The sequence below is a fragment of the Octodon degus genome, unplaced genomic scaffold, assembly GCF_000260255.1.
Source record: "Octodon degus isolate 3935 unplaced genomic scaffold, OctDeg1.0 scaffold00006, whole genome shotgun sequence".
Lineage (NCBI taxonomy): Eukaryota > Metazoa > Chordata > Mammalia > Rodentia > Octodontidae > Octodon > Octodon degus.
In genome coordinates, this window is record NW_004524582.1 from 30,356,563 (window position 1) to 30,381,674 (window position 25,112).

The 25,112-nt window shown below is 43.5% G+C and overlaps 1 protein-coding gene across 2 annotated transcripts in view; it reads left to right on the top strand.

Moving 5' to 3' along the window:
- Positions 1–119: 119 nt before the first annotated feature.
- Positions 120–25,112, top strand: part of Kiaa0232 (KIAA0232 ortholog) — an 86,540-nt gene continuing 61,547 nt past the window's right edge. The window contains exon 1 of one of the 2 annotated variants that reach the window (XM_023699774.1): positions 120–213. The gene's annotated coding sequence lies outside the window, so the exon portion shown is untranslated. The remainder of the gene's footprint in view (positions 214–25,112) is intronic. The other variant, XM_004624586.3, reaches the window with a different exon arrangement.

The following is a 25,112-nucleotide window of genomic DNA, read 5'->3' on the forward strand; positions in this document are numbered from 1 at the left end:
AGGTTTGGCGAAGGTTACAGCCTGGAGCCGGAGTGACAGGCCCCAAAGTCACCGGCGTCGGCCCTGGGTCCCCTGCGCGGCCCGGCTGCCCCGGGTGTTCCCGCCCCCGAGCGCCTGCGGCTCCCGGCTGCTGCGTGGAGAGCGAGTCCCCTTCTGGAATCCTGTCGCCCTCGAATGTGGCCCGCAGCGTGCGCTGCGTAGATGACAGGGCTGGTGAGCTCTGGGGAGCTGAGGAGACCCCTGAACCGACAGAACCCGGATTCATTTCTTTTTCGCCACCTCTTTCTCAGTATTTTCTGTACGCAAGCTTTAAAGACTTAAGCTAGTAGAAAGAAGAGGACGGAGATAAGTGGGGAGGTGGATACGCGCCTCTTCGGGGGTCATTTAGCTAAATGTGGGTTTTGGCCATCGTTACTGGGGTTGCTTGCTTTGCCTCACCGCCCAAGTTCCTAAGAATGGGTTTTACACTTTAGGGGTTTTGCTTGTTTAAAAAACGGAAGAAGGTAGAGGAGGAAGAGGGGAGAAGCATAATAATAGGTGACGCTGGGAATAAAGGCAGTTATCCAGTAAAAACCCCAAGCTGGAATTCTGTGCACCGTCAGACCCGTTCAGAACACTGATCGTTTCGTAGACTCCAAGTTTGGAGGAAGAAAAATATCACAGCATCCTTTTTTTTTGTCTTTTGAGAGTCTTGCTATGCAGTTCCCTCTGCCCTTGAGCTCACTTTGTAACCCAGGCTGGTCGTGAACTCGCAGTGGTCCTCCTGCCTCAGCCTTCCAGGTGCTGGCGTCACAGGCGTGCCTATCACTGCATCTTGAGGGTCGAACATGCACCCATAAGTTATTTTGGACTGAACCATTCTTTAATAGGTTGTGGGATCTTTACTTCATTTCTTCCTGTCTAAAATAACTTCTGGGGCTGGTGAGATGGCTCAGTGGTCTAAAGCACCTACTTAGAACAAGCTTGGCAAAGCACAGGGACCACGGTTCGATCCCCCAGCACCACATGCCAGCCAGCCCCGCCCCCTGGTGGGCTGTGCTGGACACACACACACACACACACACACACACACATAAATAAACATAAATAAATAAAAATTTAAAAAAAAATAAAATAACTTCTGAAATTGTTTCGAGTTTCTATAGACTGGGCTCCTTGGAAATTAATGTGTTTCATGTGATCCCACCTACCTGGGAAGATAAGGCAGGAGGATGGCAAGTCTGAGCCCAGCCTGGTTAATTTAGTGAGACCTTGTCTCCAGAAAACCTAAAAAAAAAAAAAAAATCAAAAAATACAGGTGGTGCACGCCTATAATGCCTGCACTTGGAAGGCTGAGGCAGAAGGATCGCCTGGGCTACAAAGTCAGTTCCAGGCCAGCATAGGGTACAGAATGAGTGAGGCCGAATTGGAAAAACAAAAACCACTTATCCTACATTCACCTGTCATGCTTGATAAATAGTGGTTTTTCAGTAATTGAAAAAGTTTACCCCATCGTAGTCCAGGGTGGCCTTGAAGTTGCAGTGACACTCCTGCCTCAGCCTCCTGAGTGCTGGGGTCACAGGTGTGGGCCACCATGCCCGGCTGTAATTCTTTTAATCAGCCCTGAGTAGGAGCATACGCCTGTAATCCCAACACTTGAGAGGCTGAGGCAGGAAGATGGCCCTCAGTTTGAGTCCAGCCTGGGTTACATAATGAATTCAAGGCAGGCCTGAACTAGTTAGTAAGATCCTGTTTCACCCCCCCCCCAAAAAAAAAACCTTAAAAACTCTTTTACTGGTTAATTAAAAAAAAAAAAACACCAAAACTCTGAATCGGTTTAACTGAGGAAATGGCCATTTGACCACTGGAATAGTAAAGGGAAAAGCAAACATTACTTTTTGTTTTTTCGTTGCTCTTAAATATGGTGTAGTCTTGTAGAAATGAAAGTTGTTTGGGGGGGCTTGGGTCTTGCAGCAGGGTCTGACTCTGTGTTCTCAAATATTCTGCAGTCTTCTTGCCTCAGTCTCCTGAGCCCTGGAGACTACTCACATATACCACCATGCTGCAGCTTAGAAAGTGAATCAGAAGTGCAGTGCTTTAGGGGCCGGGGAGATGGCTCAGTAGAATAAGCATTTGCCTGGCAAGCACAAGGGCCTGAGTTCAATCCTCAGTGCCGCGCAAAAAGAAAAAAAAAAGTACAGTGTTTTGTTTTGGAGAACAAGTACAAGTCTTTTTTTTGTGGTACTGGAGGATCAAACTTGGGACCTTGTGCTTGCCACGCAGGCACTTATGCCACTGAGCTATCTCACCATCCCAAAGTACAGGTCTTTAACCTGACAACAGGAGGCAAATATATTATTGTAGGATAGTTTGTTACATAAGCTGCAAATGTTGAAGAAAGTGAATTGTTAGCACTTCTCTGGTGGTAATATAACTTGCTCTGTGCTTTATTTTCAAAAGAAGTGAGATTGATCTTTATTTGGCATTACATAGAAAAGAACTGAGCCTGAGCTCTGTCCTGTGTTGGTGGCATTTGACAGAGGAGCCAGTGGCATCTGAGCCCATGTGGTCATTTGTGAAGTGAGGAGAATGGGGACATTTGTTCCCCAGGAAGCTTTGGGGTGACAGTGAAGAGAGTGTTGGGTCCTTCGTCCTCACTGAAACCCCTGCAGAATGATGGATCAGTGCTTTTAGGGTTAGCATCCCAGGTTCCTCTGGCTGGCTTGGTGCTCTGAACTCTGCCTCATGCTCCTCCCTGTGACTGCAAGGGTTCTCCCCTGAGTGCGCACTGGCTCTGCCAGCCTCTGCTCAAGTGGTCATTCATGCTGCTTGTGGCTCTAGCATAGAATGCACACACAGTATCATGTTCCATTATAAATTGTTTCTATTAAGCTCTGGTTGTCATGCCTGTTGAGTACTGTACCACAACACCTTGCTCAGGGGTTTTGTGTAGGGGCTCAGATGTTTGCCAAGTAAAATCAGTTTGTAATCCACCTTGAAGAATATGCTGCCATTATGAAGTGTTTTTATTTGGTTTTTGAGCCAAGGCTTTGTTCAGTGGTTCAGGCTGGCCTTGAACTATGGTGCTCAAAGTGGTCTTGAACTTGATGATCCTGCAGGGCATGGTGGAGCATGCCTACAATCCCAGCACCAGGGAGGCTAGAGGCAGGAGGATTGTTGTGAGTTCAAAGCCAGCCTGAATTGTGCAGGGAAGCCTGCTCTCAACAAAGAAAAAGATAAAAACAACAACAAAGCTGTGAGGGAAGCTGCTGTGTGCTGTGAGAAGCCCTAAGGAGATGCTGGAGGAACTTGTCCTGCTGGCTTTCTTGATGAACTCCACTGGTCTCATTGTCAAAAGAGATCTTTGGATCTTATTGTTACTGTGAACAGCTAGGCTCACATTGAGGGAGCTCTGGTCCTCACTTTGAGCGTTGCTTCCTGGCTCTGGAGAAGAGGGTGCACTGCTCAGTCTCCTAAAAGAGCTTGTTCCATTGACTTTCCTGATGGGAAGGCAGCTTTCCTCATCCTCAGAGGAGCTTGGGACCTCACTGTTGCTTAGGATAGCTGTGGTCCTTTTCCAGGAACTGTGATTTTTACTTTTGAGGGTCACTTCCTGGCTGCAGTGCACATCCCTTAGCATGCTAGCACAGATCCTTCATCGTGCTGACATGGGCTCTCTTGTACCACTGACCTTTGGGCCTATCCAGTGCACATCCATGAAAGAGGCCTGCAGGAGGTGTTGTCCAGGCCTCTGGGCTTCCACTTGGACTTGTGGGTTGTGGAAGGCAGTGTTAGGAGCTCTAGTTAGGTCTTAAGATGGATCTAGGCAGCATAGTGTGGAATTCAAGATCATAGCTCGATTCCCTGGTCTTCAGTGTGTGGACAGATGTCCTGCCCTCTCTTTTTCTATGTGATTCTCTGGGGGACTTTTTTTTTTTCTTTTTTTTTTTTTTTTGGTGGAACTGGGGATTGAACTCAGGCCCTTGTGCTTGCCAGGGAAGCACCTATTCCACTGAGCCATCTCCCCGGCCCCTATCTGGGGGACTATTATCAAACTTATAAAATACCAGTCCAAAAAAAAAGAAAGAAAAAAAAGAACTTGTTATCCTCTTGTCTCAGCCTCCCAAGCTCAGATTACAGGCATTTGCGACCATGCCCAGTTTTTGAGGTATTTTTAATAAGCATCAGAGTACCAGGCATGCACTTAGACTGCCAAGCTATCTCCCCAACCTGCATCAGAGTACCAACTGCCTCAGAAATGCAATTTTTTTATTTCAGGGATGTTTCTTTGCAGTTTTTGGTATTTTGTAAAATCTTAAAACAAGTGGTAGTGGTGTTTTTGTTTGTTTTTTGTTTGTTTTGGTATTGGGATTGAACCCAGGACCTTAGGCTTGTCAGGCAGGCTCTGTGCATTTGAGCTATATCATTGGTGGGTAGTCTGGCCTGACCTTGAACTCCTGTGTAGCTCAGGCTGGCCCAAAGTTACCAAAAAATCCTCCTGTCTTAGCCTTAAAATGCTGAGATTACAGGCGTGCACCACCACGCCCAGCATAGCGTGTCCCTGCCTTTTTGACTGTGGTACAGATAAAGGATCTACTTAGTAGACTGCATGTCTCTGTACAGTGTGAGGCAGTGTCTTGTTTCACATTGTGCCTGTCCTCATTGGCAGGCTTGGAACCTTCAGAGAGCTCCTTCTTGAGATAACCAGATTGTTCCCAGGTCTGCTTCCCTGCACTGTTCCACCAGGCTTTTCCTTCAGTTCCCGTGTGGGTCCCTGCTAGAGCTTCTCCTGAGCCTGTGAACATTGCTTGCAGAGGGAGTTCACCTGACTGGCCTCCTGTGTTAGTTTTCTCTTTGCTGGGACAAGATATCCATCACTCAGTTAAAGGAGAGAAGGCTCACATAGCTCAGTTTGTAGAGGTTTCAGTCTGTAGTCAGCTGGCTCCAATGTAGAGTGGCGTGGCAGACAGGTCGCAGAGAGCAGTTCATGGCTTCATGGCGGGCAGACTGACCACAGCCCCTTCTATGCTTTCTAACTTAGCCAGGGTACTCAGGGTGGGCACTACTCACACCTTTAGTTGAAGTGCCGTTGAGCCTGACATTGCATCATATTGATCCTGGGGTTACACACTCTAGATCTAGCCCCTCTGAAAGAGCTCCACCTGTGCCCTCATGAGACTGAGGGGACATCTAGACACATCCACAGCACCTCCCTTTGGAAGTCTCAGCTTCTCCTTTCTGTTGCCCAGGTTAACTCCCCACACATGGGCGAGAGGTTCTCATAGTGATCCTCTTGCTTTCAGCCTCCCCAGCGCTGAAATGGCATGCGCCACCACGCCTGGTCTGCATGGCCGGCTCAGTGTGCCCGAGGTGGGGCTGGCATGGCACGGGGGATTGAACCTCAGTCCCTGCATCTACCTAAGCAGGAACTTTAATCCACTGAGTTATCTGGCTGCCCCTTTCCTACATTTTTATTTATTAATGTATTTACGTACAAGGTTTACAGGGTCTCACTATGTAAATCGGAATCATAGTCTCCTGTTTTCAGCCTCCCAATGCTGGGATGACAGGCACACGCCACCACGCCCAGTCTCAACCCCCATCTCAGCGTGTCTCAGATGGGGCCAGCGCAGCAGGCCAGGGATCAAACCTGACTGTTGCACTCTGCTTAAGCAGGAGCTTTAGTCTGCTGAGCTATCAGGCTGGTCCTTTTCTGAGATTTTAAAAACTCAGCCACGAGGCTTTCTCCACATCTCTTGTTCTCTTCTGTTTGTATTTTTTGTCTTTTTGAAACAGTTTAGCATGCAGTTCTGCCTGGCTTTGACCTCATTTTTTTTTTTTTTTTTTTTTTTTTAAACACAGTCCAGGCTAGCCTTGAACTTTGTAGTCCAGGCTGGCCTCAAACTTGAAACAGTCCTCCTGCCTCAGCCTCCCACTTGCTATGATTGTAGGTGTATACCACCATGCCTGACTGTGTCTTTTGTTTTGTCAGCAGTTTTAATTAGAAACTTCATATGTGACATCTGAGTTGGATGTGGCCATACACTCATAATCTCAGTGCTCAGAGGGCTGAGACAAGAGGATCTTCATGAGTTTAAGGGTGCCCTGGGCAAAATAGTTGAGTTCAGGGCCAACCTGAACTAAATAGTGAGAACCATGTTTTATTTATTTTCTTGGCAGAACCAGGGATTGAACTCAGACCCTTGCACTTGCCAGCCAAGCACTTATTCTACTGAGCTATCTCCCTGGCCCCAAGACTATGTTTTAAAAAGACCAAATAGAAAACATTCCAACAAAAATAACACCCAAAATAAATAAAGTGGAATCTGTTGGTTCTAAAATAATTTGGAAGCTGGGTGTGGTGGCATGCACCTCTGATTGCCAGCACCAGGGAAGCCAAGGCAGGAGGGTCACAAATTCAGGTTCTGCCAGGGTGATTTACAATACAGTGCCTCAGAATAAAATAATTTTCTACCAACTGTGGCATAACATATTATGAGCTGTTTAACTTACTTTGTGTATAGCTGTAGTCATCAGTGTTTTTCATTTATTGGAAATTATATATTCCTGGGAAGCTGAGGGAGGAGGATTGAAAGTTGGAGCTCAGCCTTGGCAATTTATTTACTTATTTATTTTAGGGAAGGGTCTGCAGGGTGTTCAGAGCTTTTTTTTTTTTTTTTTTTTGTGGAACCAGGGATTGAACTCAGGCTCTTGCGCTTGCCAGCGAAGCGCTAATTCCACTGAGCCATCTCCTCGGCCCTCTGCAGGGTGTTCAGGGTCTCACTACTAGATTGGACTCATAGTGATCCACCTGTTTACAGCCTCCCAAGAGCTGGGATTACAGGTGATGCCACAACGCCCAGTCTCAATCATAGCCTCAGTGTGCCCTGGGGGTGGTGCTGGTGCTGAGCTATTTGATATTTTTATTATTTATTTTTTATTTCTATATTTAAGGCAGGGTCTACATGGTCCCACTACTAGATCAGACTCAGTGATCTGCCTGTTTTCAGCCTCCCAGGTGCTGGGATTACAGGTGTGTGCCACCACACCCAGTCTCAAGTGCAGTCTCAGTGTGCCCTGCAGGGGGGGCTGGCACTGCATTCCCGGGATCGAATCCCGACTGCCCTGCTCTGCCTAAGCAGGTGCTTTAGTCCGCTGAGCTGTCAGGCTGGCCCCAGCCTTGGCAATTTAGCAAGACCCTGTCTCAAAAAAGGGATGTACCTTTGTATGAAGGCTGTCTGTATTTAATCCTGTTCCCACCCCCACCCCCCATTTTGACTTTAAAATTTATTTTTTAAAAATTGTTTACTTGGTACAGGGTCTTGCCATGCAGCTTAGACTCAAAGTGATCCTCCTGTCACAGCCTCCCCAATGCTAAGATTACAGGGTGTGTGCCACCATGCCCAGTTTCTGAGGCTGGTGCATCCACCTGGGGTTCTAGGGCTGGCACAGCATGAGGTACCGGGGATCAAACATGGGTCCTTGCACTTGCCAGGCAGGTGCTCAGACTGCAGAGCTATCTCCCCAGCTCATTTTGATGTTTCTAATAAGTCTCCTGAAACCTGTTACACAGAATGGCATGATGGGATACCCCAGTGAATGAAGTTGTTATATGGTTAGTATCTGTGTTAGAAAGGAAAGGCAGGCCAGGCATGGTGGCGCACGTCTGTAATCCCAGCACTCCCAGCACTCAGGAGGCTGAGGCAGGAGAATCTGAGTTTGAGGCCAGCCTGAACTGCATAGTGAGACCCTGTCTCAAAAGGGCAAAAAAGGCAGCTATGCTTAGTAGCTTGCATTGCATAGTGAGGCCAGGGCTACATAGTTTGAGGCCAGCCTTGACTATAGGTGAGACCCTGTCTCAAAACAAAAGGCATTAAGACACTTAGAGGATTGATAATTGTAAAAATGCTTGATTTAAATTTAAACATAGCCACACATGTATGTGTGTGGGTGCATGCCCATGTGTGCACAGCCAGAGTGGTAACAGTGCTGAGAATATAGGCACTGTATGTGTGTGTAGTTCTCTAGTGACAGAGAAACTAGGCACTCTATAGTGTATCTGTAGTCTTTGTGGTGTAGGGGGGCGGTGTCACTAAGTAAATTTTGATTGTTTGTTTTTGTCTTTTTGACACAATGTCTCTGCAGTTCAGGAAGGCTTTGAGCTCACTTTGTAGCCTAGGCTAGTCTTGAACTTACAGTGATCCTCCTGCCTTAGCCTCTTGATTGATGGGATTACAGCTCAAATATTTAAATTAAGTAAGTCACCTACATGAAAGAAAAGCACATGGAGATAAATAAATTTAAAGGAACATGCCTTAGTGTGTTTTATTATTTTTCGGTAATATGGTAATAGGTGAAATGTAAAAAGAATAGGGAAGGATTTTTTTCCCCTTTCAGCCTGGAATTTGTTTTTAATTCACTTGCAAGTTCAAAGGCACCTTTGGAATCTTAATAGCTAGTACATAACTATTGCATAATTTTAATAGCTAGTGCAGAATTATTTCAAAATTGTTTGCCCACTTTGGAGATTTAGTTGAACCCTCCTTTTTTGTTTGTTTGCTTTTTTTTTCTTCTTCTTCCTTTACTAGCTCTTTCTTTCTTCTTCTTTTTTTTTTTTGTATAGGGGATTGAACCCAGACCTTTACACTGAGCCTCATGCTTGGCCCTTTTTATTTTTTAAGTTTTTTTTGAACCGGGGATTGAACTCAGGCCCTTGCACTTGCCAGAGAAGTGCTTATTCCACTGAGCCGTTTCCCCGGCCCCTACCAGCACTTTCTTAAGTATCTGAATAGCATTTTGTTCCATAGTAGAATTTCGTTGGAGATTTTGAGAGAAAGTTGAAATTCAGTAAACACATTTTGATCCCTTTTTTTGGTTTGTTCATACCTGATACTGTTTTTCTAAAAAGTTGACTTAGAGATTGAACCTAGGGGTGCTTCACCACTGAGCTTATAATTCCAGCCCTTTAAATCATTTATTTTTTAGCTTTGAGATATCTCACCAGTGTCCAGATTGGCCCAAAACTCACGATCCTCCTGCCTTGCCCTCCTCAGCACCTGGAATTACAGTGTGCACTGTGACAGTTAGCTGCATATTGTTTGTGCTCATGTTCACATTGGAGTTTTTTTTTTTTTTCCCTGCATTGGAGTTTAAGTTAAATCTGTAAAAGGATTTTGTGCAAGTACTAGCTTTATTTTGCTGTCAGGAAACAGCTGAGTTAGGCTACTTACAAAGAAGAGAGCATTTCTGGCTCACAGATTGGAGGTTCCAAGTTCAGATTGGCTTTGGCATGAAGGAGGGTCACAGATGTGGCATCACTTGCTAAAGTGTGTGTAGGAACAAGCACAACATTTTCTATCGGGAAGCACAGTGAGGAGGAGGATCCAAGCTTGCTCCTTTTGTAACTGCCTTCTTAGGTGAATGACCTCAATCTCTTTCAGGGTACCCAGTGACCTGAGAGGCACTGCCAGGCCTCACTTCTTAAGTTTTACCGCCTACCGTGATGGCCATTCTGAGGTACAAGTGTTTGGTTATAGACCCTTGGGTACATTCAAACCATATCCAGGCCCTGAAATGCTCATGTCTGTCTCACCATGCAAAATACATTCATTCTATTCCAGTAATCCCAGAATCTTCTTGTTTCATTTTAACATTGCTCCCCTGCAAGTTCAAATTCCCTTCTTAGATTCAAGCCTTCTTGCAGCAATCAGCAGTGATGGTGAACCTTTTAGAGCTTGCAGTGATATGAACAGCCTGCTGTGGCATGTGTCATGGGTTCCCCACCACTGCCCTAGAGCAATCAAACAAGTTGCATTCTTCCAAAATAAAAAAGTGGGACAGGCACAGGGTAAATATACCTATTCCTACAGGGAGGAGAGGGAAGTAGAAAGGAATAATTGCCAAAGCAAGACCAAGACATGTTAAATTCTGAAGTTCCCCATGGGGCATTTGTGCACACAGCTGGAGAGGTGAAATACTAAGGCCCTCGCAGCCCCACCCTATTGTATTTGCTTGGTCTCGCATGGCAGGGATGGCTTTTTCAAGGAGTCTGAACATTGTTAGTTGCACTGCCTGTCTGGGGTCCCCACTGTGGTATGGTTTATCTTTTTTTTTTTTTTTTTTTTTTTTTTTTTATCAGGGATCAAACTCAGGACCTTGTGCTTTCCAGGCAGGCACTTATCCTGCTGAGTTATCTCCCCAGCTCTACCAAAATGTTTTGACTCTCAGCAGTTAAAAGCTTCTTTTAGCCTGGCATGGTGTTGTATGTCTGTAAGCCCAGCATTCTGGAAGCTGAGGCAGTTGTATAGCCATTAGTTTGAAGCCAGCCTGGGCTACAGAGCAAGACCCCGTCTCACAAAAACAAAACAAAACAAAAACTCCTATTTTAAAATGTACAGGTGAAAGCCTGGTACGTTGGCACATGCTTGTAATCCCAGCACTCAGCTGTTATCCCAGCACTCAGGAGGCAGGAGGTTCGTTGTGAGTTCAAGACCAGCCTGGGATACAAATGAGCTCAAGGCCAGCTTGAACTACATAGGGAGATCCTGTCTCAAAAAGACCAAACAAATAAAATAATACAGGTGAAAGAAACTGAAAGATGCAGTAAATTATAAGATGAAAAACAAATGTCCTTCATCCTTCTCATCCTATACTCATCTTTCTTTGAAAACCGTTGATAAGTTTCTTGGATATCAGGGAAAAGGCCATGTTTGTATGTTTAAAAAAAATGGGGGGCTGGTGAGATGGCTCAGTGGTCTAAAACACCTACTTAGAACAAGCTAAGCTAAACAAAGCACAGGGACCGTGGTTCGATCCCCCAGCACCACATGCCAGCCAGTCCCACCCCTTGGTGGGCTGAGCTGGTCAAACACACACAAAAGTAAAATAAATAAATAAATGTTAAAAAAAAACTTAAAAAAAAAAAATGGGATCATGGTCCAGAACTTTGTGTCCTATAAACAAAAGACAAGGTTTTGTATCTTACATGGTTTCTGTTTCAGACACACGGATCTATTTTATGAGCAGGTTTGCTTCACCATGTTCTTTTTAAAATTGATGTACTATTGCATTGTGTGTCTGTGGCGGAACTCATATAACTAGCTGATGGTTCTAGCTCTCCATGGTCTTACTATTGTAATGGTGAGACGGGAAACATTCTTATATGCAAATCTTGATGAACTTTGATTAGTAACTTCCTTGCTTTCAGGAAAAATTTAAAAAATAAGCTGTAAGTTTCTCATGCAACATGTTAAAATTTTTCATGTTTCTCTCTTTTAATCATTTTAGACATTAGACTGGACAGTCTATGAAGTAGTACCATAAATTCATACTGTTGAGGAAACAGCTATTGTACATTGAAATCTGGGAAGGCTATGGGCAGCTCCGTTTCCAGTTCCCTGTCATGGTCTTGGTGTTCTGAGTCATTTTGGGTACAGGCACCCACACTGTCATTCTGCACTGCACCTCACAGACTGTGTGTCCAGTGCTATATAAACTAAATGAAAAAGCATAGAAAGCTCTTTCTCTCACTTGTATGTTTAAAAAAAATGGCCTCTCACTTTCTAACCCTGTTTTGCATAATGACTAGTAAGCATTTAGTTATCCACTTGGAGACTAAGGAATGCCTTTGGGAATGCTACATCTTATACCTGAGTCATTTATTTATTTACCTGAGTCTTTTTAACTATTATTTTGAATGTCAAGAATAGTGGTGCACATTTGTAATCCCAGCACTTGGGAGGCTGAGGCAGGAGGATCCCTGTGAGTTCGAGGCCAGCCTGGGCTACAAAATGAGTTTGAGACCAGCCAAAACTGCATAGCAAAACCTTGTCTCAAAAAGACCAAAAAGCCTGTGGGGTTGGAAATTGTGGTGAAGAGGAAGGGTAAGGACTCTTAGAGGTAGCTATAGAAAATGGCAAGGTGGGGGTCAGTGAGCAAGCCTGGCTGACAGTCTTCCTGTCAGGTCCTGCGTCACAGACCTTAGGTAACCCATTTCATGCAAGTCCTATGAGAGGTTGTAGTTTTAGTTCCATTCCTGTAGCAGATGGCTGAGATAATCAACTTAGAAACAGCATCTCTTGGCTCTTTGGGATATTGTCAGTTCTGTGCCTGTCAGCCCTGTTTCTCTGGGTTTCCAGTGAAGGAGACCATCACAGAGGGAGTGTGTGAAGGAAAAACCACTCCATGGCTGGGAAGCACAAAAGAGAAGGGGCTGGAGTCCATGCTCACTGGCTTCCCCCAGGCTCCACCTCCTGATAGTTGCACACCCCCCGTAGTGCCATGCTGAGTCCAGGCCTTCAACCTGGGCCTTTGGAGAGTTAAAGGTCCAGACTCTCGTAGTGCCATTCACAGATGAGGACATTACAACCCAGAAGTCTTGCAAACACTGTCCTTGAATCACAGATGACCTATGATAAAGATACCCATCCTCACAGTGCACAGTCCTGTTCCTTCCACTGCCCTGTTTGTCCTAGAAAGTCAGGCATTTACATTTGTTGAACTGCCTGCAGTGTACATGGCACAGATGCTCAGACAAGTTAGGGTTTTTTTTTTTTTTTTTTTGCTCTGAATGCCCTCGGGTGGTTTGGCTGGCCGAGGTGTTGTGGGGATCGAAGTACAGCAACCTGAGGCTGACAGCTTTGTGGAAGCAGGACTTAAAGCACTGAGCTATGGCCAGGCCCCCGCTCAGACAAGTTAGACATGTAGGGTTATTGGGGGAGTTGCCTGGGAAGTGTAAAGATGGGGAGCAGGAGTGTGTACAAAAAGCCCTGTGAAGGAGAGAGGGGAGGAAGGTTGGGTATGAGCTGCCTTATATTGCACTGTGATCAGGGAGTCTTGGCCATGCTGACTGAATTTCCAAGCTCTTATGCATTTGCTACAGACAGGAGGGTGGAACCAGTCTCCTCCTCTGCCCAGTCCTGGCGTGGTGTCACTGCTGTGCAAGCTCTGACTGTGTAGGGACAGGCGGTTGTCAGGACTCAGCTCCATGCACCATCTTCTCTGGAAGGCTGATCTGACTATAGGACCCTCATGGCTGCCACCTGTGGCACTTTCTGTCTTGGGGAGGAGGGATGGTACTACAGATAAGGAAGTAGCACCCATGCGAAGGGAAAAAGAATGGTGAAGAAAAAACAAAGCCGGTGGCTGGGGAGATAGCTCAGTGGCATAAGTGCCTACCTGGCAAGCTGAAGGTCTTGAGTTTGATCCCTGGCATTAAAAAAAAAAAAAAGAAAGAAAGCAGGAGATAGTTATTTTATACACATAGAAAGAGAAAGACTATCTGGGAAGATGAATTGGGGGAGAAACCTGAAGGGGTGAGGGAGCCAGCTTCGGGGCTACCTGAAGAACAGAACATTTGTGGGAGTGTGGGGTGAGCAGAAGCTCCTTTCTGGATGCACCTTGCAAGTAGACCCGAGCAGGCTTGCCGTCTGACAGCATGTGGGGGTGGAGTGGTGGAGTGTGGAGTTGTCCCCTGCTGACCTTGGGAAGGTCACAGCATGGGTGATGGTGGTGAGGATCCATAGCAGCTTCATTTAGTTACAAGTGTCAGATGCCATGCAGATCCCTGGCTGTCTCTCAGCTTGTTGGCATCAGGGAGAAGTGGAGCCATCACCACACGGAGGGTATTTAAAATCACAGCTCTGGCGGGGGTCAGCCAGGACTGTGCTGTTTTGTAGCAGCCACAAACCGCAGGAGGCATTGGTGCTTTGGCATGTTGCTAATCTGAACTGAGAACTGTTTTGTCATGTACACCATCTCAAAGGCTTAGTATGAGAAAATGTAACGTGTCTCAATAATTTTTTACTTTGGTTACATTTGCAGTGATATTAGTTTGGATAGTTTGGGTTAAGTTAGACATATTGTTAAAAGTTATTACTCCATGTTTCTTTTAATATTGCTGGTAGAATGCAAGATTACTTCATTTTGCTCTTACTGCCCTGGTGGAATAAGTGTACATACACAGAGAAGCCCTGGTGACAGGGCTGGGGGCCTGGAGAGAGGAGGGAGTATGGCTCAGAGTGGGGAGATGGAGGCTCTGGGCTGTGCACCCCTGAGTTTTGCTAGTGTTATCTAAAACTTGGATAAAAGGAAAGTATCTGAGAGAAACTAGGCCTGAGTAACGTGTTCCAAATCATTTACTTACAGCCTTCCATAAATTGTGGAGACAGTTTCTGCCAGAGATGGTGAACCTATGGCACACATGCTGCAGCCAGCCATTTGTTATCATTGAAAACTCTAAATGGATTGCTGTCACTGGTCTATGTTTTTTAAAATTTTATTTTATTTTTATTTTTAGCAAGTCTTTTTTCTTTTTCTTTCTTTTTGTAGTACTGGGGATTGACCTCAGGCCCTTGGGCTTGCCAGGCAAGCGCTTATTCTACTGAGCTATCTCCCCGTTTAGCAAGTCTCATGCAGCATGTTGAAAGAAAATTATTGCACCTGGTCTGTGTGGGTAGTGGCCATGTAGTGGAGAAGCACATATTTGTAGAGTTCCAGTGGTAATGCAGCAAGGTGGCTCTTGTTTGGTCACAGGGTACTTTCTGACATCGAAGTCTTTACTTGGTGAACCACTTACCTCCCGTCCTGATCAGCAGCTTTTAGGGTGCCATCCATTGTTTGGTTAAGTTCCTTGCTTGGGCTTGCTGCCAGAGGGATTTCTTTCTTTCTTTCTTTTTTTTTTTTTTGGCAGAACTGGGGATTGAACTCAGATCCCTGGGCTTGCCAGGGAAGTACTTACTCTACTGAGCCATCTCCCCGGCTCTTGCCAGAGGGATTTTTTTTCTTTGCTGCTCTTGCATAAACTTTCAGTTGGGTTTTCTGGCTTCCCACTTGGCTCACATGATTTCTTTTCTTTCTTTTTTTTTAAATTATTTTATTTATTTATTTATTTTGTGTGTGTGTGTGGCCAGCTCAGCCCACCAGGGGGCGGGGCTGGCTGGCATGTGGTGCTGGGGATTGAACCGTGGTCCCTGTGCTTTGCTTAGCTTGTTCTAAGTAGGTGCTTTAGACCACTGAGCCATCTCACCAGCCCTCACATGATTTCTTTAGCCATCGTTTCTCGGTACCCTGTGGTCTCCTGTCCTGATCTCACAAAGGTGAGGGCAGACTTTGGTAATTTAGACAAGTTAATCTGAGAACTTCCTTAGGCCTTGCTGTCTGTCTATGTGTCTGTGTGTCTGCCTGCCTGCCTGCCTGCCTGCCTGCCTCTCTGTGAGACGAGGGTCTCGCTATGCAGCTCAGGCTGTCCTTGAGCTAACTTTGTAGCCAGGCTGGATTCTATTTTGTAATGATCCTCCTGCCTCAACTGAGTGTTGGGATTAACAGGTTTGTGCCGCCTCAGGCCTGGCCATTTGAGCTTTAGAATATGTTGATAGCTATAACTATATTAATACTGTATCAGCAGATACTTTTTTCTTCAGATACTATATTTTTGTTGTCTTGTTTTGTCCTTTTTCTTTTTTTAACTTTTTAAAAATGTATTTGGTACAGGGTCTGCAGGGTCTACAAGGTCTCACTATGTAGATCAGACTCATAGCGATCTGCCTGTTTACAGCCTCCCAAGAGGTGGGATTACAGGCATGCGCCACCATGCCCAGTCTCATCCGCTGTCAGTGCACCCCAGTTGTGGGGGAGCATAGCAGGCTGAGGATCAAACCCAGCTGCTGCACTAAGCAGGTGCTTTAGTCTGGGAAGCTATCTGGCCAGCTCGCGTGCGCTCGCTCTCTCTCTCTCTCTCTCTCTCTCTCTCTCTCTCTCTCTCTGTGTCTCTGTCTCTCTCTCTCTCTTTGAGAGGCATCTCTATTACTTTTCACTTGTTGCTGGGATAGAATACCCAAAATTAAAGAAGGAAAGGATTATTTAGCTCAGTTTGTGGAAGATTCAGTCCATACTTGTCTGGCTCCAAACAGGGTGGCACATGGCAGAAAGCAAGAGTTCATGGTGGTGGGGAACAGGAACACAGAAGAACGAAAAGGCAGGCGCAGCGGCAGCGGCAGAGGCCTTTCTCGCGTTCTTTTATTGCATTCAGGCTGTCTGCCCCAGGGTCAGTATGGTACTCACAGCCATAATCCCAGTAGCACTAATAGCCATCATCCACACATTGGAATCATGAATTAAAACAAACTCTAGAAGCCTGCCCCAACAACTGCATGAGGCTTTGGGGGGACAACTAGACACAAATCCTCATAACAGGGTCTCACTATGTATCCTGGGCTGGCCTTGAACTCAGTGATCCTCCTGCCTCAGCCTCCCAAGTGCTGGGATTATAGGCATGCATCACTATGCCCAGGCTCTTGTTTTGACAGTCTCACTATGTAGTTCAGCATAGATTTGAATTCATAACAGTCCTCCTGCCTCAGCCTCCCAAAGACTTATTTTGCTCTTTTGAGATGAGGGTTCCCTGCGTAGTTTAGCCTGGTCTTGAACTTACTGTGTTGCCCAGGCTGGCCTCAAGCTTGCCCTTACCTTTGGGTAAGATTGCTGCTCAGTTCACTATGTAGACGGTCATGTTAGGGGACATGACCTTAGGACTGTACCTGATCCCTGGCCTCATCCTCTCTGGCTCTTGCCCTGAGCTACACTGCCTGGTCACTGTGAAGTGACTGGCTTTGTTATACCACACTTTCTGCCATGTTGTTTCTGCATTGGAGTCCACTTATTATGGACTGAGCTCCCTGGAACTGAGGGCTAAATTAAACCTCTTTTCTTATTTACTTAGAGACAGGGTTTCACTACATAGTTTAGGCTGGCCTAGAAATCAAGATGATCCTCCTGCTTCAGCCACCTGGGTGCTGGGATTACAGATTTGTGCTAGCTTGCCCTAATAGATACAATACATTTTTCTTTTGTGTTTCAATGTTTCATTTCCAAAAAATAAACAGACCACTTGCACACAGAAGAGGGTTTCTGATGTTTTTGGGCACCTCTGAAACTGGTGGAAACTGAATCCCTCAGAGGGGGCTCTTGATGACAGCCATTTTTCCTAGAATAAGATGGAATCTCAGTGTTTGTTTATTTATTGTATGTAGAACAGGGTCTACAGGGTCTCACTATGTAGATCGGACTCTGATTTGCCTGTGTTCAGCCTCCCAAGAGTCTCAACTTGCGCCATGGACAGGGCTGGTGTGGCACACCAGCGATCAAACCCCAGCCGAAGCAGGTGCTTTAATCGCAGTTTGGCTGGTCTTTCAGTGTTGTTTTAATTTGCATTTCTGTAGTGTCCAGAGATGCTGAGCATTTTTTTCTATAGAGGAGTGCAATTAATTGGTATAAGTGGGCTGTGAATGTAGCTCAGTGGCACTGTGCTTGCTTGGCAAACAAGAGGCCCTGAGTTCAAAAGAAATTGGTGTAAGTTTCTTTTAGGGAAGGAAAGAACGGCAGAATGGTGTAGGAAGGGTAATAGTTGTGAATGTATATGTGTGTACGGACAGCCTTGTACAAATGGGGCCCTGGCTGGCTTACGTTCAAGCGGAAATACCCTGTGAGTAGTTGGAAATACTAAACTGAGAGGACAAGGAAAGAGATTTATAATTTATAGTGGGCAACAATTTGGATGGAGTATGAAGATCTTACATTGTCAAATATGATCAACAGACAGTTGAACCATGAATGTTTAAAGCTGTGTAATACAAATGTAGATTAAAATTACTCTTGTAGTAACTGGTACTTAAGTTATACCTGAAAGATCATGTGGTAAGATTACCCTAATCTATTAAATATTTCAAGGGATAGTTAATTCTTTCCTTCTTGGACTTGTTGAATTTCATTTTCATGTAAGAAAATAGTACTAACCTTAAAATCAAATATTTCACATGAAGAATTTGACTAGAATTTACAAGAAAAGTGTAACCAATTTAATTGTTATGTGTTTGCTTTTTGAGACAGGCTCTTGCTATGTAGTTTAGAGTGACTTTGAATTTACTATGTAGCCCATGTTGTCCTCAAACTAGTGCCAATCCCTCTTGTCAGCCTCCTGAGTGCTGGGATTACAGGTGTGTGCCAGCATACCCAGCAATCAACTTTGTATTTTTTTTTTTTTTAACTTTGTATTTAACATGAGTCTCTTGGAAGCTAACCTTTAGATTTGTGTATGTGTAGTTAACTGTTTGTCTTCTGTTTTTATGTTTTTCTGAACCATGCCCTCTGTGTTTGTGTTGCCAGTCTGCTAAGGGTTCTTTTGCTCTGTTCAAGATGGGAATCACAAAAAGGCAAAATGTAATCCTTTCTGGTTTTTACGGGCTGTCAGTCTGTGTTACCAACTTTGTCTTGGGCTCTCTTGCTCAGTGTGGAATAGGAATTCTGACAGGGCAGACTATCTTACCTGAGGCTTTCCTGAGCTTGTGTGTGGGGTGGGGCCCCAGAGTAGCTTCTGAGCATTTAGAGGCAAGTTAATGCACAAAGAGACGGTGTAGACAGGCTTGTCCAGCTGTCACGTGATCACAGTTTCTGCACACAACTTGTCATTCTTTGCTGCTGGCACCAGGGTTTGCACTTACATAGGGATGTCTTCATCCATGTTTGGTCTATTTGTGGAAGATTATGTAGGTCAAGGTCAGATTTGTTTTGTTGTTGTTTTTGTGTTGTGTTGTTCTGTTTTTTTTTTTTTTTTCAGAACCAGGGATTGAACTCAGGCCCTTGCGCTTGCCAGGAAAGTGCTTATTCTACTGAGCCATCTCTCTGGCCCCAGATTTGTTTTGCAGACTAAGGTTGCAAGGAAATATTCAGGGGGAGCCAGTGCCCCTGAACCCGGTCATTGCTGGAAACAGTTCCTCAACAGTGGTGTGAAAGCACCTAGCGCTGGTGATCTGAACAACATAGCAAGACCCTGTCTCGAAGGAAAAAGTTACAGCTTCTGTTTACTTTTTCAGTTTTGGGAAATTCAAGAACCAAGGACCTTGGGGCCGGGGAGATGGCTCAGTGGAATAAGCACTTCCCTGCCAAGCACAAGGGCCTGAGTTCAATCCCCGCTTCCACCAAAAAAAGAAAAAAAAAAGGAAGATCCAAGGACCTAAAGTGATCTGTGTCTTACTTGTAACTTGGGCCTTGGGAAAAACGTTGTTTAGAAGACAGTATTACTGGCAAGTGGAAGCAGTCTGTAAACAAGCAAATAAGCAAAGGATTGGCCACCTATTTTTTTTTTTTAATTTTTTTGTTTTATTTATTTGAGAGAGAGAGAGAGAGAGAGAGAGAGAGAGAGAGAGGTGTGTATGTGTGTGTGTGTGTGTGTGTGTGTGTGTGGCCAGCTCAGCCCACCAGGGGGCGGGGCTGGCTGGCATGTGGTGCTGGGGGATTGAACCGTGGTCCCTGATGCTTTGCTAAGCTTGTTCTAAGTAGGTGCTTTAGACCACTGAGCCATCTCTCCAGCCCCTGGCCACCTATTTTTTTTTTTTTTGTAGGTCCCAAGTTTATTAAAAGTATTGAGAGCTTTTGAACAAACCTGTTGGTGCTGATGCAAAAAGCGGAAGTCCATAATAGTATAGTACATTTTTGTAACAAGTTGTCTTTTAAATGCTAACACTGTTTTAAGTAGCTTCCTAGGAACAATATAATTATACCAGTTACCTTCATAGCCTCATCTAAAGACTTGATTTAGTATTTGAAGCATACAATTATTGGATGAAGATTACTGGATGGATGAAGAAAAATAATTTGTATTTTAATCCTATACTGAGTTCTCCAATGTTTATCTTTCTGTACAATCAGAGATTTCCATTTGGACCCTTTAAAATTCTTGACTAGTATGGTATGAGTTAAGGAATCCATAACATTTTTATATTGAGTTAGGTACAGTTACTTTTTTTTTTTTTTGAGACAAGGTCTTGCTCTGTAGTTCTGGCTGGTCTGGAACTCACTGTGTGGCTCAAGCTGCTTTCCAACTCATGGTAATCCTCCAGTGTCAGACTCCCAAATCCATGAGATTATAGGTGGGTGGCATCATACCTGGCTTCATGAAGTTATCTTTTACTGACAGATATTTAGACATTATTGATGTATTGCTTATTAAACATTTTTATTTTTTATATATTTGAGAAAGAAGTAGCAATGAGACAGTTTCAAAACAGGTTAGTAGGATAATTACAATAATTAATCCATTGCATATTGTTGTCTTTGTAGTAGTTATTCATAGTACAAGATGCAGACATGGTATCTTGTCTAAACATTATTAGTTCATAACTTTCTTTTCATTATTTTAACTATTTGGACAACTATGTTATTGCTATGGGTATGGCTTTTTATAGTAATTTCCAAAACCCCACTGTTGGGGCTGGAGAGATAGCTCAGCATCAGAAGTGCCTGCCTGACAAGCAAAAAGTCCAATCTTTAGTACCCCCCAAAACAAAAACAAACAAAAAGAAACAAACCCTATCTTACCAGTTGGAGAATTTTAGCCACTTCTTCCCCCACTCAATGGAAAGAAGAGCTTTACAAAGTGTTCCCCCATATCTGGATTCTGTCATTTTTAGTTTTGAGTTTAGTACATTCTGCAGTTGAAAGTTGTAAAATGTTTGTGCCCAGACATTTTGATAAGCCATAGTACCTCTTTGAAAAATTATTTTGACACACAAAGTGGGTTCATCATGTTGGAACTTTCCAAAATTCTAAAAATCTATGTTTTTTTTTTTTTTTTTTTTTTTTTTTTTTTGGGGAAGTGTCTTACAGGGTGGGTGTTCACGGTTTCACTACTAGGTTGAACTTATAGTGATCTGCCTGTTTACAGCCTCCCAAGAGCTAGGATTTTTTTTTTTTTTTGAGAAATAAATATGAATGAGAGTTTCACAGCTGATTAATAGGACAGTTTTGATAATCAATACATTGTACATTGTTATCTTCTTAGTGGTTATCCATAGTACAAGAAGCAGACAGGATATTCTGTCCAAACACTGTTAGTACACCTCTTTCTTCTCATTGAATTAAGCGAAAGTAAGTGTAAATTTATCCTAACTATTTTGTATATATAAATACAAAATGATCTTTTCTTTGTGTCCTTTTTTTGTTGTCTTTCAGAGGTGAATATTCTATTGGCATCTAAATACTCTAGGTGTTTAAATTCAACTAAACAATCTAACACTGTCCAGCAGTCTATAATATTAGTGGGTTATCCTCAGAAGTTATTGACTTGAGCCTTTACAGCTCATCGTATTAATATGGCTTTACTTTATATACCTAATTTTTATACTTTTCTGTTGGATGGTTAAGACCAAGATATAGCAAGACCTATATAACAAGAATGTAACTTTTGTATCTGATAAGGTCAGCCAAGTACTCTGAGGATTTATCCTGTAGCCCTGTACCGCCCTTTGTATATCCTTTTGTCAGTGTCAGACATGAGGATGAGTCATGGCCATTGCTTGAGCAATTTGAAGGGCTGGGATTACAGGTGCACGCACCACCATACCCAGTCTATAAATATTTTTGTTTCTAAAAATCTTGGGTATAGTTTGTAAAAGTTTTGTATTTGTTAAAGATAATTTCTCGTAAATTAGATTTCTGATTTACATTTCTAAAATTTAGTTGTTTCATTATTTCTCCAACACTTGTATTCATTAATTTTGTTCACATTGAAATTTCACTTCATCCATTAGTTTTCCAACAAAAGCTTTTAAATTTTCATAATGAACTTCGCTTTGTCTTGTTTTTATTTTTTTTATGTATTTAGTACAGGGTTTACAGGGTCTCACTATGGAGATCAGACTCGTCGTGATTCTCCTGTGTTCAGCCTCCCAAGAGCTGGGATTACAGGCACTTGCCACCACACCCAGCCCAGCCTCAATTGCTGGCCAGCCCCTTGTTTTGAAATTTTGTTTGGCAGGTATTTTTGCAAGGGGAGGAAAAGAGCATAGCCTTCATTCGGGGTTTAGAGAAGGAATGGTGGTGTTGATGAGGCAGTAACAGCTCAGCAGCACTCACAGTTCTGTCTCTTCTTACACATTTCTTTGGTAATGTTTCAGTTTATCTGTGCTCTAATATTACATCTAACTTTACTAAATGCTGGTTTTACCATGTTAGATTTGATGTTTCCTGTTAGGAGTCTCACATTTTGCCCTTGAAAATGGTCATTCTGGCCAGTGACAACTGTCCTGGGGAAGTGAGGTCAGGAAAGTGGCTTTGCCTGTGAAACTCACTTTCAGGAGGAAGCTATCAAAGCACCTAGGCTCCTTTTGGCACAGATCTTGTTTTCTCTGGCCCTTGGGTTAGCAGGATTAAGATGATGGCATTTTTTATCCCCCGTGTTCCAGAATTATCCTGAGTGACTGCCTTGAGCATCCCTGCTAGCCCAGTTTGGACAGGGCATAAGCATGATAGAAAGCTTCGGTGTTAAGCTGCTGCAGCTCGGTGCAACAGATACGATGTTATTTCTGCAGCATAATGTACCCCCTTTTAACTGATCTTCCTGGAGTTTGCCCCTTGGCTCCTTACCCTGATTATTTTCAATTCTCTTTTTATTCTGTCAGTAAACCTCATCTGTTCTTGTGGTCTGATACATCTGACTTTGTGATTGAACTTTCATGATTACATTGAACTGTAATGAAATTTGGCCTGGGCACATTGTATTATCTTAAATACTTGGAATTAGTATTGCATCTTTTGGACATAAGGAGGAATATCTCATATAGTCATGTGGGGAAGGGCATGTAAATTGGTGCCAGAACTAGTGAATCTTTTTGTTTAGTTCAAAATATTTTCATTTGGTAGAGACTGTCAAAGATAATGCTGTGCTGGGTATGGTAGTGCACAACTGTAATCCCTGTGCTTGGGAGCCTGAGACAGGGGAATTACTGAGTTCAAGACCATCTGGGATTTATAGTGAATTCAAGGCCTCCCTGAACTATACAGTGAGATGCTGTGTGTGCACACCTACACACACACGCACACACACACGGTTAGTGTTATCCAGTAGAACTTTCTAAAATGATGTTTAATCATTTTTATAAGGTAATACTAGTTAATGGCATGTATATGTTACATGTTCCGTTACAGAACATAAGTTACATAAATCTCATGCTATATTGACATGGAAATTTAAAGTCCTATATAAGTAATAGTTTCTTACTACATTTTTAAAATTGTTTAGTACAGGTTCTTACTACACGGATTGGACTCATAGCGATCCTCCTGTTTTCATCCTCCCAAGTGCTGGGATTATAGGTGTGCACCACCATGCCCCGTCTCAAGTCTCAGAGCGCCCTGGGGGCAGGGCCAGCATGGCATGCAAGGATTGAACCCCTGGTCCCTTTGTCTGCCTAAGCAGGCTCTAATCTGCTGAGCTATCTGGCCAGCCCCTATAAGTAATATTTTCTACCTACTCAGTCTTACCCTTCAGGGTTTCTCTAACAGTTGTCTATTCGTGCAGTCCCATGTATTTTCTTTGTGTGTATATTCCTGTAAATAGATCTACCTCGTTCATTTTTTATAATCCAGAAGTTTCCCTAGTGGAAAAGATTGAAGTTGTCATTTTCAAACAAATACTGAATTGGGCTTTAATTACGGCTTTATCTCAGATTAGTTTTTTTTTTTTTTTTTTTTTAAAGGCAGAACCGGGGATTGAACTCAGGCCCTTGTGCTTGCCAAGGAAGCGCTTATTCTACTGAGCCATCTCCCCGGCCCCAGTATGTTAATTTTATATGGAGGGTTTTTCTCACTTATGTTCAATTCAGTTTTTAAATTAGTGCATATTAGTTATGTAGAGTAATAGTTTTCATTTTGGTTTTCATCAGTGCATATAATAAGCTTTAATCATTTCTAGCCTATTTATTCTCTTGGCCCTTTTTATTCCCTCCTTTTCTCTAATAGTCTCTCTTCTACTGTCACCCCCCTATTCCACCTGTGAGTGTGTCAGGAGAATTCCTGTGTGATGCAAGTGCCTTGTACTTCACATTACTCGGCTGCATGTAGCTTTTGAGCACTTGAAGTGCGGCTAGTGTGACCAAGGAACTGAGTTTTAACTTGAATTTAAATAGCCATGTGATTACTGGCTACCGTACTGGAAATAAAGTAAGACTGGAAGAACCTGGAGTGTCAGTGATAGGATGGGAGCTGTAACTTGAATTACTTTCAGTAATACATGTGCAGTTATGAAGCATATAGAGAGATGACTCTGCATTTCTTAGAACATTGTTGTAGAAGGGGTGAGATTGAGAAGATTGGTGAATTTCTTCAAACTGCCCACTCTTCCAAAACACCTATTCCTTTTTCTTGCATTACTTCCTTGCAAATGATGGCACTATCATATTCATCAATTGGTTGAAAAAGTACTGATTTAGGTGTAACTGAAGTACTTAGACCTCTTGTGTCTGATAATGGACAGTCCACCTAGGAACATTGTATCACTCTGGAGACATGCAAACTGGATAGCTGGATTAGTGCTTTCATTTTAAAACAGTCTGTTAAAAAATAAATAAGTAAATAAATAAGTAAAACAGTCTGTTACTCCAGTCCCAACTCTGATCATGACATCACAGCTCCTGGGACCCTGGCTCCTGAGGAGACCTGCAGTGAACCTGAGCAAAGGTTCCTGGATTCTCCCTTGCACCACCGTGCTCTCACGGCTAGCTGGTGGAATAATTGCATTTACCACCAGGGCTGTATTTAATTGTAAGGTCTTTAAGCTGGTCTAAAATACTGCATTGGACAGCAGAGTAGCCTGGTGTGTGCTGTGCCTCTCTGGGCCTGTGCTGTTTGGGTGGTCCAGACTTAGTCTTCGGAGAATGCTCTGCACATGTCTGCCTTCCAAAGCAAACAGAACCCTGGGCAGCACCAGGAAACTTTGTAGTTCTGTATTCATCCTTTGACCTCAGCAGGCTGAGGCTCATTGCAGTCGCACTTGAACTTTGTAATAGAGAACTAAAGTGTTGCCTAATGAGAGGAAGGGCTCAGATAGGACTGTAATTCGATTACTACAGACTAAGATCATTTCATTTTTTTAATAATGAAATCAGTTTTTGTTTCAAAAGATTGTTTTAAATAATTACTATCCTGATAATCCTATTAGTGAAGGAGTGTAAGATTAAGCAAATACAAACAATTATAATCTGTTTGAATGACATTTTGTAAAACACAAAGGCCACAAAGTACAAAGCTAATACTTCTCATTTGCTCATTGCTTATGAGGAAGGAGAGGGTGGTAGGGGGAGGGG